The 12528-nt window shown below is 36.5% G+C and overlaps 1 pseudogene; it reads left to right on the top strand.

Moving 5' to 3' along the window:
• The first annotated feature begins 3310 nt into the window (after positions 1-3310).
• LOC113177768 (52 kDa repressor of the inhibitor of the protein kinase-like) lies at positions 3311-5564 on the top strand (annotated as a pseudogene).
• Positions 5565-12528: the final 6964 nt, after the last annotated feature.

Below are 12528 nucleotides of genomic sequence, written 5' to 3'. Positions count from 1 at the left end.
GAGGAAATAGTGGAGGAGAGGTGGTAGAAATGTTGTGTATTGACAACTATTTTGATGGATTTGAGGTATAGGGGATCAGAGAAATTAGGTTATAGGAGACAAACCCACCTAAACACAGTTATCTCATGCTAGACAAAGGCACTATCAACATACATTGGAGAAAAAAATAACCTCTTCAACAAATGGTGCTGGGAAAACTGGAAATCCATTCATAACAAAATTGAATTAAACCCCTGTCTTTTGCCCTGCACAAAATTCAACACCAAGTGGATCAAAGACCTAGGCATTTGACCAGAAACGCTGTGCCTACTAGAAGAAAATGTAGGCCCAACTCTTCATCATGCCTGCTTAGGAACTGACTTCCCTAACAATATTCCTAAAGCAGAAGAAGTAAAGTCAAGAATCAATAAATGGAATGGTATTAAACTAAAAAGCTTCTTCACAGCAAAGGAAATAATCAAGAATATAAAGAGAGAGCCTACAAAATGGGAGAAAATCTTTGCCACCTGCACCCAGGTGCAGCATTAATCTTCAGAATGTACAAAGAACTAAAAAAAATTAACACCCCCAAAACAAATAACCCAATCAATAAATGGAAAAGAGGACTGGACAGATACTTCACAGAAGAAGAAATACGGTCAATAAATATATGGGAAAAAAAAGTTCAACCTCTCTCAATTAGAGAAATGCAAATTAAAATTACACTGAGGAGCTGGGGCTGTAGCTCAGTGGCAGAGCACTTGCCTGGATTAGATCCTTAGCACCTCATAAAAATAAACGAATATAATAAAGGCAGACTGTCCACCTACAATTACAAAAAAAAAAAAGTGCTGGGTAGGGGGGATGCAGCTCACTCAGTGGTACAGTGTCTCTGGGTTCAATCCCCAGTATCAAACCAAACAAAAACTGAGATTCCATCTCACTCCAATAAAAATGGCAATTATCAAGGATATAAGTAGCAGGGGCTGGGATTGTGGCCCAGTGGTAAAGCACTAGCCTAGCACGTTTGAGTCACTAGGTTCAATCCTCATCACCATGTATAAAATAAATAAAATAAAGGTATTATGTCCATCTACAACTGAAAATAAAAAATAAAAAAAAGAATATAAGAATGTTGGCGAGGATCTGGGAAAAAAAGGTACACTCACATATTGCTGGTGGAACTGCAAATTAGTCCAACCACTATGGAAAGCAGTGTGGAGATTCCTCAGAAAACTTGGAATGGAACCATCATTTGATTCAGTTATTTCACTCTCGTTATACACCCAAAGGACTTAAAATCAGCATACTACCATGACGCAGCCACATGAATGTTTATAGTAGCTCAATCCACAATAGCTAAACTATGGAACCAACCTAGGTACTCTTCAATAGATGAGTGGCTAAAGACAATGTGGTATATATAAACAATGAAATATTACTCAGCCATAAAGAAGAATGAAATTATGGCATTTGCCAGTAAATGGATGGAACTGGAGACTATCATACTAAGTGAAATAAGCCAACGTTCCCCCTAAACCAAAGGCCGAATGTCTCTGGTATGCAGATGCTAATATACAATAAGGAGGGTAGGAAAGAACAGAAGTTCACTGAATTAGACAAAGGGGAATGAAGGGCAGGGGAGGGGAATAGGAAAGACAGTGAATGAATCCTACATAACTTTCCTATGCTCACATATGAATATGTGACCACTGTAACTCCACAACATTTACAACCACAAGAATGAGTAGTTATGTTCCATGTATGTATAATATGTCAAAATATCCTCTATTGTCATGTAAATCTAAAAAGAATAAATAAATAAAATATATTTTTAAATAAGGTAATAGCTGGAGGAAGATGTGCAATCAGAGGAGGGTCTTTGTTGTGGCTATTTTGTACTCCCATGTAGGAGATTGGTTCAGTGTATTTGTCTGCTGTTGGGAATAACCCAGCAGGGAACAAAAATTTGATGCCACAGAAAAGAAAAGTGATTTAGACCTCTCCAAGACAAGACAAGTCTAGAGCACAAGCAAAAGTTTTGATTTTTGATAGGGTCGGGGACTCTTCCTGATAGTGGTTAGGGAAGAGAGCTTTGTACACTGTCCAAATTTCTGTATTTGTTAGTCCAGAAAATCTTGCAACCTTAGAGGAAAATAAATCAATCAGCAATTCGAATCAAGTGATGTTTGTGAGGACAACATTGAACTGGATAGTATAAGGAAAACAGAAAAAAAACACGAAGATACTCTCTGAGTTTAAGGTTATTAATGATTTATTAAGATGTAAAATTTTAAAAATCAATGAATCTCCTACGCAGAAAACCAGAACAGGCTTTTGTGATGAGCAGACTAGACAGCTTCCTGTGTCCTCACTTGCAGATCCTCTCAGTGGTCATAGCTATAAATATATTTTTACTGTATAGTTCCTTTTTTTTTTTTTTGCATTTTGTACCAAATTCTAATTTCACATGACAGGTTTATCTTTCCCTGACTTTTGTTGTTTGTTTTTTTTAAACAAAATTCACATTTTATTTAGATTAAAATAAACTATACAAAATTGATTTTCTTCACCAAAATAATAGCAATATTTTCTGTATTATTTCTAGATAAACTGCAAAACATTTATTTTATGGGTTTTTATTATAAATCAAGATGATGCAGTAGATGTAGTCATGGAAAAAGAAAACAGACAAGTTGCCCATATCAACATCCTCTGATTCTGTCTTGACCATGAAGCAGAAGTGTTCAACATTTATTTACCTGCTAAAATGAAAGTGTAGGCTTATGAAGATGTAGGCTCAATAAAGGAACGTAAATAGCAACAACCAGATGTGGAACAACCATGGCAACTCTTCCACTCAAACTTTAACTGTAACGTGTTCTTTAAGTTCTTGATAAAGACAGAATCTATACTGAAATCTGTTTGGTGAGCTCACAACTCTGGTTAATTCCCTTAATTGTCCATTACAGATTTTAACACACTTAAAACTCCTAATAGTTAAAGGTCAACAATAGGCTTCATGGTAACATTTCATAAGATGCATTCTTTTCTTATACCTCCTCAAAATTTACTTCTTCAAAATTGATAATAATGCCTGACAACTGGATCCATGGTAATAATGCATTTTATAATCTAAAAGATTTAACTGAAACAATTCCAGAGTACTACTAGCAGAGGTACTTCCAATGGGGTCTTCTGGAAGAAATGTGGTACTTCCAATGGGGTCTTCTGGAAGAAGAGACAAGTTTTCAAAGCATGAGAGCTCAAACAGGTGCCATGCACATAGGTAGATTACCAATGGCTAATGTATTCATGAGAGGCTGATCAACTAAATAAACATTATCGATTATGTGCCAAGCACTTCGAGACCTCTATGATCTGTAGAACTAAACATTTTGCAGAGGTATCATAAAACTAAAGAATGATTGGGTTATTTTATTTCTCAAAATTAATTGTAGAAGATACTTGTGAAGTCATTGGGTGCATCTTCATAGGATAGTTCTTCAAGATAATGCAATACCAATAATATTTGATCTTACCAGTCATTTGAACAATCCACATAATAGACACAGAAAAGGAATAAAAGAATTGAGTGAAGATGAAATCAGGACACTGAAACAGGAAAAAAAATTGACAAAACTTCTGAACAGGAACAAAAACATAAAGAAATAAATAATAGCAATGCTGAGAACCCCAGTGCAGAAGAAGGGGTGATGAACAAGATGAAGATATTTTGCCTTTAACCCTTGAAGAGAAGGAAAACAAAGAATATTTAAAGTATTTATTTGAAATTTTGATTCTTATGGGAAAACAAAATATACCACTGGATGGGCATGAGGCTGATGAAATCCCAGAAGGTCCCTTCACTCCTGATAACTTTCAGGCCCTATTGGAGTGCCGGATAAATTCTGGTGAAGAGGTCCTGAGAAAACGCTTTGAGACCACAGCAGTTAACACATTGTTCTGTTCAAAAACACAGGCAGAAGCAGATGCTGGAGATCTGTGAGAGTTGCTTTTGGGAAGAAATCCTCAGGGAAGTGAGAGACTTGCACTTCTTTTCCATTGTCACTGACGAAGTGGTGGACATAGCAGGGGAGGAGCACCTCCCCGTGTTGGTGAGGTTTGTAGATGAATCTCAAACCTGAGAGAGGAATTTGTGGGCTTCCTGCTTTATGAAGCTGATGCAGAAATTTTGGCTGTGAAATTTCACATTACCATAACTGAGAAGTGGGGACTAAATATGGATTATTGTCGTGGCCAGGCTTGCGTTTTGTCTAGCGGATTCTCTTCCAAAATGAAAGTTGTTGCTTCTAGACTTTTAGAGAAATATCCCCAAGCTATCTACACCCTCTGGTCTTCCTGTGCCTTAAATCATTGGCAGAATCAATGCCTGTGTTTAAGGTGTCTATTGCATTAGGAACAATTAAGGAAGTTTATTCTTTTCTCCATTGATCACCACAACTGCTATTAGAACTTGACAATGTAATTTTTCTTCTTTTTCAGAACAGTGAAGAAATGGGTCAAGAACTGAAGGAAATTTACCATTCTCAGGGGTCAGGCAGGCATGATGCTTTTGAAATTTTGGAGGATCTCCTGCAAGCACTTGTTTTAGGTTTAGATGGAATAAATAGTGACACAAATGTTAGATGGAATAGTTGTATAACTGGTTGAGCATTTGTACTCTGTAGTACAGTAATAGATTTTGATTTCATTGTTACCATTGTTGTTCTTAAAAATGTCTTATCTTTTACAATGTCTTATCTGTTACAAATAAGATGTCTTATTTGCCATCAAGCAGCTTAACTGCAGTATTGCATTCACTCAATAAAGTAATGGAAAATATTGAAGTTTATCATGAGTTTTGGTTTGAGGAAGCAACAAATTTGGCAACAAAACTTGATATTCAGATGAAACTCCCTGGGAAATTTCGTAGGGCTCAGCAGGGTAACCTGGAATCTCACTAACCTCTGAAAGTTCCTATAAAGAAACCCTCAGTGTTCCAACAGTGGAGCACATCATTGAGGGACTTAAAGATATATATTCAGAACAGCACCTCAAAGGTCTTAAATGCTTATCTCTGGTACCCTCAGTCATAGGACAGCTCAAATTCAATACATCAGAGGAGCACCACGCTGACATGTACAGAAGTGACTTGCCTAATCCTGAAACGCTTTCAGCAGAGCTTCACTGTTGGAGAATCAAATGGAAACACTGAGGGAAAGATATAGAGCTTCTATCCACCATTTATGAAGACCTCCATTTGCCTGATATCAAGTTTTTTTCCTAATGTATATGCCTTGCTGAAGGTCCTGTGTATTCTTCTTGTAATGAAGGTTGATAATGAATGCTATGAAAGTGGACAAAAGCATTCTAAAGCATACTTGAGGAACACTTTGACAGACCAAAGTTCAAGTAACTTGGCTTTGCTTAACATAAATTTTGATATAAAACATGATCTGGATTTAACGGTAGACACATACATCAAACTATGTACAACTAAGTCAGAGCTTCCTACAGATAATTCAGAAACTCTGTTGAAAATACCTAAAAGACTTTTAAAATGGACTTTCTCTTATATTTGATATTTGGAAGAAAAGCCATAAGGTATATGTAGGTCACTTGTCACTGAACATCTTTACCTACAGGCCTCTCATGAATACATTAGCCTTCGGTAATCTGCCTATATACATGGCACCTGTTTGAGCTCTCATGCTTTGAAGTCTTTTGTTGTTTTTTGTACCAGGGATTGAATCCAGGGGTGCATAACCACTAGGCCATACCCTCAGCCCTTTTTTATATTATTTAGAGACAGGTCTCACTAAGTTGCTTAGGGCCTCTCTAAATTGCTGAGGCTGGTTTTGAACTTGCAGTCCTCCTGCCTCAGCCTCTTGATCCACTGGGATTACAGGCATTCACCATCACACCTGGCTTCCCTGACTGCTTATAGATTTGCATTCTTTTATTCTTACACTGAAAATTCTGATTACTTAGAATATCAACAAGTACATGTTCCCTTTATCTTGCAACAATCATGTAGTTTCAGATGAATATTACCACTACTAAATCTACTAAGTGAACCTTAAGATCTGTTCACAGTTCTTTTTGTCCTTAGGATGTATCCTGTACAGGATGGGCAGTCCAAGTATTGTGTTTTAACGTTTTTTTGATACTGGTCTTCTCTTTACATAGCTAGGGAACCAATTTGATAAGCAGTTCAGTTCTTTTGATTATGTGTTTGTTTGATTTCAGTAATTTATCTTTTTTGCTGTTGTTTTCTTTTTTATTTACCTTTAAAATAAATAAAAATATATCACATATATAAAGTCAAAACTATACAACAAGGTATCATTTTGTTTTTAAGTTATTGAGAATCAGAACCAGTGCCTCACTCACGCCAGGCAAGTGCACTACCGCTGAGCCCCAGCCCCAAAAGCCCCACAAGATACTATGTTTAAAGAAGTCTTGCTCCTAAACTCATTCTCTCCACACTACTTAAGCTAATTCTCTATGAGTAACCATTTTTATTCATTTCTGGCTCATTCTGTTAGACTTCTTTTTGCAAAAAAAATTAAATATACATATGAATTCTTATTTTTCTTACAAAAATGTAGCATAGCCAGGCTCAGTGGTGCACACCTACAATCCCAGTGACTCAGGAGGCTGGAGCAAGTGGATTAAAAGTTCAAGATTAGCCTGGGTAACCTGTCTCAAAAAATAAAAAATCCTGGGGATGTAGCTCAGTGGCCCTGGGTTCAATTTGCCATACTAAAGAGATGAGGGGAAAAAGTAGCCCGTTGTGTTAATTTTCTAGTGATGCTGTAATAAAGTACCATAAACCAGGTGGCTTAGTACAGAAGACATTGATCCCCATAACTCATGGGGCCAGAAGTCCAAAACCAAGGTGTTAGCAATATGATTTCTTCCTGGAGGCTTAGAAGGAAGATCTGTGCCATGTTTGTCTCCCAGCTTCTGAAGATTGCCAACAATCCTAGATGTTACTTGGCTTGTGGAGCAATCACTGCAATCTCTGTCTCCATTTTTGCATGACTTCTCTTTGTGTGTCTTTCTGTCCATATTTTCTTCTTCTTATAATGATACCATTATTATCCAATATGAATTTAACTTGATTATGCCTGCCATTAAGTTCACACTTACAGGTATCAGGGGTTAGGTCTTCAGCATAGTTCTTTGGGGGACACAATTCAACCAAGAGCACTTATTATATATAATTCTCCACACCTTACATTTTTTATTTAACAATGTATCCTGGAGCTCATTTACTATCTTTCACAGAACTTTTCCTCAATTTTTTAAAAAACAGAAGTGTAATATTCTTTTTTTTTTTCAATTAGTTTTCTAATAGATGTTTGGGCTATTTCCAATCATTTGCTGTTGCAATTCATAAGTATTTTATATTTGGAAAATTTGTCTTTGGTGGAATTGCCCGTCAAAGGATGACTGTAAATGCAACAGGTCAGATGCTGCTAAACTCCTCTCCATAGGTGCTGAACTATTTAAAAAAAATTTTAAGGCAGGAAATTTTTCTTTTTTTCCCATATTTTTTATTGGTACATTATAGTTGTACATAATGATGGTACTCATTGTTACATATTCGTACATGTACACAATATAGCAATGTAATTTGGCTAATATCACTCCTCAGTCCTTCCCCCTCCCTTCCCACCTCCTCCCCCTTGCTCCCTTTCTTCTACTCATCTCTCTTCAATTTTCATGGGATCCCCAACCCTCCGCCTTTCTTTTCCTTTTCCTCTCTAGCTTCCACATATGACAGAAAACATATGACTCTTTACTTTTTGAGTTTGACTTATTTCATTTAATATGATGGTCTCTAGTTCCAACCATTTTCCTGCAAATGACATAATTTTATTTATTTATTTATTTATTTTGGCTGAATAAGACTCCATTGTGTATGTATGCTATGTTTTCTTTATCCATTCACCTACTGATGGACACTTAGGTTGGTTCCATACTTTGATTATTGTGAACTATGTTGCTATAAACATAGGTATGCACATATCTCTGTAATAAGATGACTTTAATTCTTTAGGATAAATACCACAGAGTGGTACAGCTGAATCATATGGTGATTCCATGCCTAGTCTTATGAGGAACTTCTATACTAATTTCCATAGTGGTTGTACTAATTTACAATCCCATAAACCGTGTCAAAGTGTTCCTTTTTCTCCACATTCTCTCCAACGTGTATTATTATGTATTCTTAAGGAATTTTTGTTTTCTTGTGGGTTTCACTTTTCACCATTTATTGTATTGGTCAGCTTTTTTTTTTTGTCATAATCTTATTTATTTATTTATTATTTTTTTTTATTGATTGTTCCATACATTACAGAGCTCTTGATAGATCATCTTTCATACATTTGACTCCATTGGGTTTTGAACTCCCATTTCTACCCCAAATACAGATAGCAGAATCACATCTGTTACATACTCACATTTTTACCTAATGGCATATTAGTGACTGTTTTAATCCGCTACCTTTCCTATCCCCTACTATCCCCCCTCCCCTCCCCTCCCACCTTCCCTCTCTGCCTCCTGCTGTTGTTCAATTCTCTCCCTTTTTTCCCCCTCCCCCTTGCCCATCATAACCTCTTATACTTTTGTGTATCATTGAAGGTCTCCTACCATTTGCCTATCCTTTCCCTTCTCTCTGCCTTTCTCTCCCCCCATTCGTCTTTGTTTACTGTTAGTCTTTTCCTCATGCTCTTCCTTCCTGTTCTGTTCTTAGTTGCTCTCTTTATATCAAAGAAGACATTTGGCATTTGTTTTTTAGGGCTTGGCTAGCTTCACTTAGCATAATCTGCTCTAATGCCATCCATTTCCCTCCAAATTCTATGATTTTGTCATTTCTTAGTGCTGCATAATACTCCATTGTATATAGATGCCACATTTTTTTATCCATTCATCTATTGAAGGGCATCTAGGTTGGTTCCACAGTCTAGCTATTGTGAATTGTGCCGCTATAATCATTGATGTGGCCGTATCCCTATAGTGCGCTCTTTTAAGGTCCTCAGGGAATAGTCCGAGAAGGGTGATAGCTGGGTCAAATGGTGGATCCATTCCCAGCTTTCCCAGGAATCTCCATACTGCTTTCCAAATTGGCCTCACCATTTTGCAGTCCCACCAGCAGTGTACAAGTGTACCCTTTTCCCCACATCCTCGCCAACACTTATTGTTGTTTGACTTCATAATGGCTGCCATGTATTGGTCAGCTTTTCATTGCTGTGAACAAAAATACTTGTCAAGAATAACTTCAAGGAGGAAAAGTTTATTTTGACTCATGGTTTCAGAGGTCTCAGTCCATGATCAGTTGACTTCATTGCTCTGGGTCTGAGGTGAAGCAGAATAACATGGCAGAAGGGCGTGATAGAGGAAAATTGCTCAGCTCATGGCAGCCAGGAAGGAGAGAGAGAGAGAGAGAGAGAGAGAGAGAGAGAGAGAGAGAGAGTGAGTCTGGGGTCATATTTACAGTCTCTGAAGCCATGCCCTCCAGCCACACCTGCCTGCCTACAGTAGTCCATTCAAAGTATTAACCCAACAAATGGTTATAGTTCTCATCATTCAAATTTTCTCATTTGTGAACATTGTTGCATTGCCTAACACATGAACTCTTTGGGGAAGATTCCTAGATCCAAGCCATAATATTTACATATCTAGATTGTTTGGATTACATTCTGGTATCCATTGTGAAATATTGATCCAATTTTACTTTTTCCCAAATGGTTATCCCAACAACATTTATTAAAAAGAACGTATGTTCATTTATCATTTTTGGTGTCATTGAACTTGTCACATATAATTGTTTTACTTCTGAATTTTCTAGTCTATCATTCTTTGTGTCTATGTATTGATGAATGCATACATTTTTAAATTATAGGAATTTTATAAATGTTCTAATAGTTTATAAGACTAGTTCCTCTCATTGTTCTTCTTTTCCAGGTTTTACTACTTTTCCTGTTTGATAATATTTCATAAGAACTTCATAATCCATAGTCAACTTCAGGGGAAAAAATGGACACTTTTGATTAGATTCTCATTAAATTTATTTGTTAACTTGGAAATATTTAACATGTATGTATGAGGTACAGTTGTTCTATTGATAAGCAAGGCATCCCTTGTACATTTGTTTAACTCTACTTTTGCATTTTTCAAATAGTAAACATTTCATTTTATTATTAAATTTTAAAAATCTTTTTTATTGCAGCTATATGTGTGTTTTCTCCTTCCCTTATATCTTCTATCTGGTTATTCTTTGACTACATTAAGACAATTGTTTTTTATTTATTAAATTGTTATATTGTTATTCTATAAATTGTTATTAAATAAATTGTCTTAATTATGGTATTATTTTTATAATAATTCTTTTAGGGTTATATATTATCTGCAAATGGAGATCATGTTATCTTTTTCTATCCAAATCCATTCTTACATTCTAGACAGAAAGAAGGATGTCAAACTTTGGGCAGCCCTGAGATTGGATCAGGAGACAAGGATTGGTTAGAGGGGGTAAATTATTTGGAAAGTGATCTCAGGAAGCCAAATAAATGATAGAGAAGGAAAAGGAGATAGTAAAGGGGGAAAAATCAGTAAAGAGAGGGGTGGGCAACTAGGGCTCACTCTAGCCGCAGATCTTCTGGGGAATCTTACAGAACATTCCTCATAACAGTCCCCCTAAGAGATGGGAAGCTGAACGATTTACCTGTCAAATTCCAAGCCTCCTTGATCAAAGGTTGCTGTGGGGACATTAAACACAGCATTTACAAGCTGTTCCACACATGACCAAACAGGCTCCCAGGGAAAGCTGTTAGATCAAGAAGTAGGGAAAGAAGCTTGGGTACAGGTGGAGGCAGGGCACCTATCGTGTCTGCTAAAAAAGCAGAGAGCCAAAGGAGTGTGACAGCTAATCTGTCCCCCTTACAAAGCTTTCCTAGGAGTTCTCCCCAGTGTCTTCCACTTAGATATCATTAACTGTAGCTGAGTCCCATGGCCACCCCTATCTCAAGGCATCCTGAAAATTTCTCTAGATTTTAAGGAGGATGAATGGGTGCCAGCCTTGCCTGTTGGTCTTTTTAATTGTTCTTATGTTCCTTGGCTTGGTCTTTAAGTACAAGCCTGTTTTTCCTCTGATCAAGTCTACTTTTCACTAAAATATTATTTGAAAATAATAGTTTATTTTATAGCCAATTTTACTCCCCATCAGTGTATTTCTTACCAATCTTTACTTATTTTTTTTTTATTTTTGATCTGTCATTGTCTCCTTCTATTTATGTTTCTTTGTCTTTTTTTTCATGAATCTCCTGTAATTCTTATGAATGTTGATGCTCTGTTATTTAGTGTATAGAATTTATAACTTGGATCTTCATTGTGGATGGTAACTGTTCTTTTGGGTTTGTTTTTTGTCTGTCATTTGCTCTGAATGTCCCCTTATCTGAATAGATCTGGTAATTAACTGATGATCCTTTTTATCTGCATATATCTTTTCTTTTTTTTTAGAGAGAGAGAATTTTTTAATATTTATTTTTTAGTTTTTGGTGGACACAACATCTTTATTTTATTTTAATGTGGTGCTGAGGATCGAACCCAGCACCCCGAGCATGCCAGGCAAGCATGCTACCGCTTCAGCCACATCCCCAGCCCCTTATCTGCATATTTCTGGCACACCTTTTCCAACCACCTCAACATTTTAAAATCACTTTTCTTGGCCTGTCTCTCATATGGAGCATATTATTGAACATTGCTTCATGACCAATGTGTTTGTCAAGTCATAGCCTTCACTTAAGTATAATTTTAAATCAAAAATTATACATCTGGCTTACTGTCAATTTTTTGGAAAAACAAACAATTCCATATGTACTGTCACTAACCTGACTTTCCCTTAGCTCCTCAAACCTGCCTTGGAGCTGAAGTATCCAGTAGAATGGTAGTGAGTGCAGCAGGGAGGTAAGTCAAGGAAAGTGAAAGAAGAAACTGTAACCATTTTCTCTACTGCTGGTTACTGTTTTTGATCCAGGAATGAAGAAAAGCTTTCAAATCAGATATGATTGTTTCGACTTGGGCAACATTGACTTTTCAATACCTGAAAACAAGTAATACCCAAAGTAACCAGAAAATGTATGAAGTCCATCAAAGATATTATCTAGGGACGGGGAAAAGATGGCCAATAAATGAAGTTTAAAGAACCATCAGGAGGAGGAGAAAAAAGGCTATTTTCCAATTAAAACCAAATAAGCTTAGTCCAATTAATGAACCTGTTACACAGTGTTGTTAAGTAGTGACTTGAAATGTTTTACAGAAGGATCAATCCAGCAAGGTCACAAAATAACATGCTGAAAAGGGTGACATAGTTCCAGAGAGTTATGCAAAAATCAGATATATATTTTATGCCTGGGCACTGGGTTTATTTATTTCTTTTTTTAGAATAAGGCTTAATTATCAACAAAATATTTGTATTACTCTTACAAATACACTAATAAATGAATGATTTTTGTCGTGCCTTCCAGAATTCACCAT

This window comes from Urocitellus parryii, chromosome 1, assembly GCF_045843805.1.
Source record: "Urocitellus parryii isolate mUroPar1 chromosome 1, mUroPar1.hap1, whole genome shotgun sequence".
Taxonomy (NCBI): Eukaryota; Metazoa; Chordata; class Mammalia; order Rodentia; family Sciuridae; genus Urocitellus; species Urocitellus parryii.
This window is presented reverse-complemented; position numbering and strand designations above follow the sequence as displayed.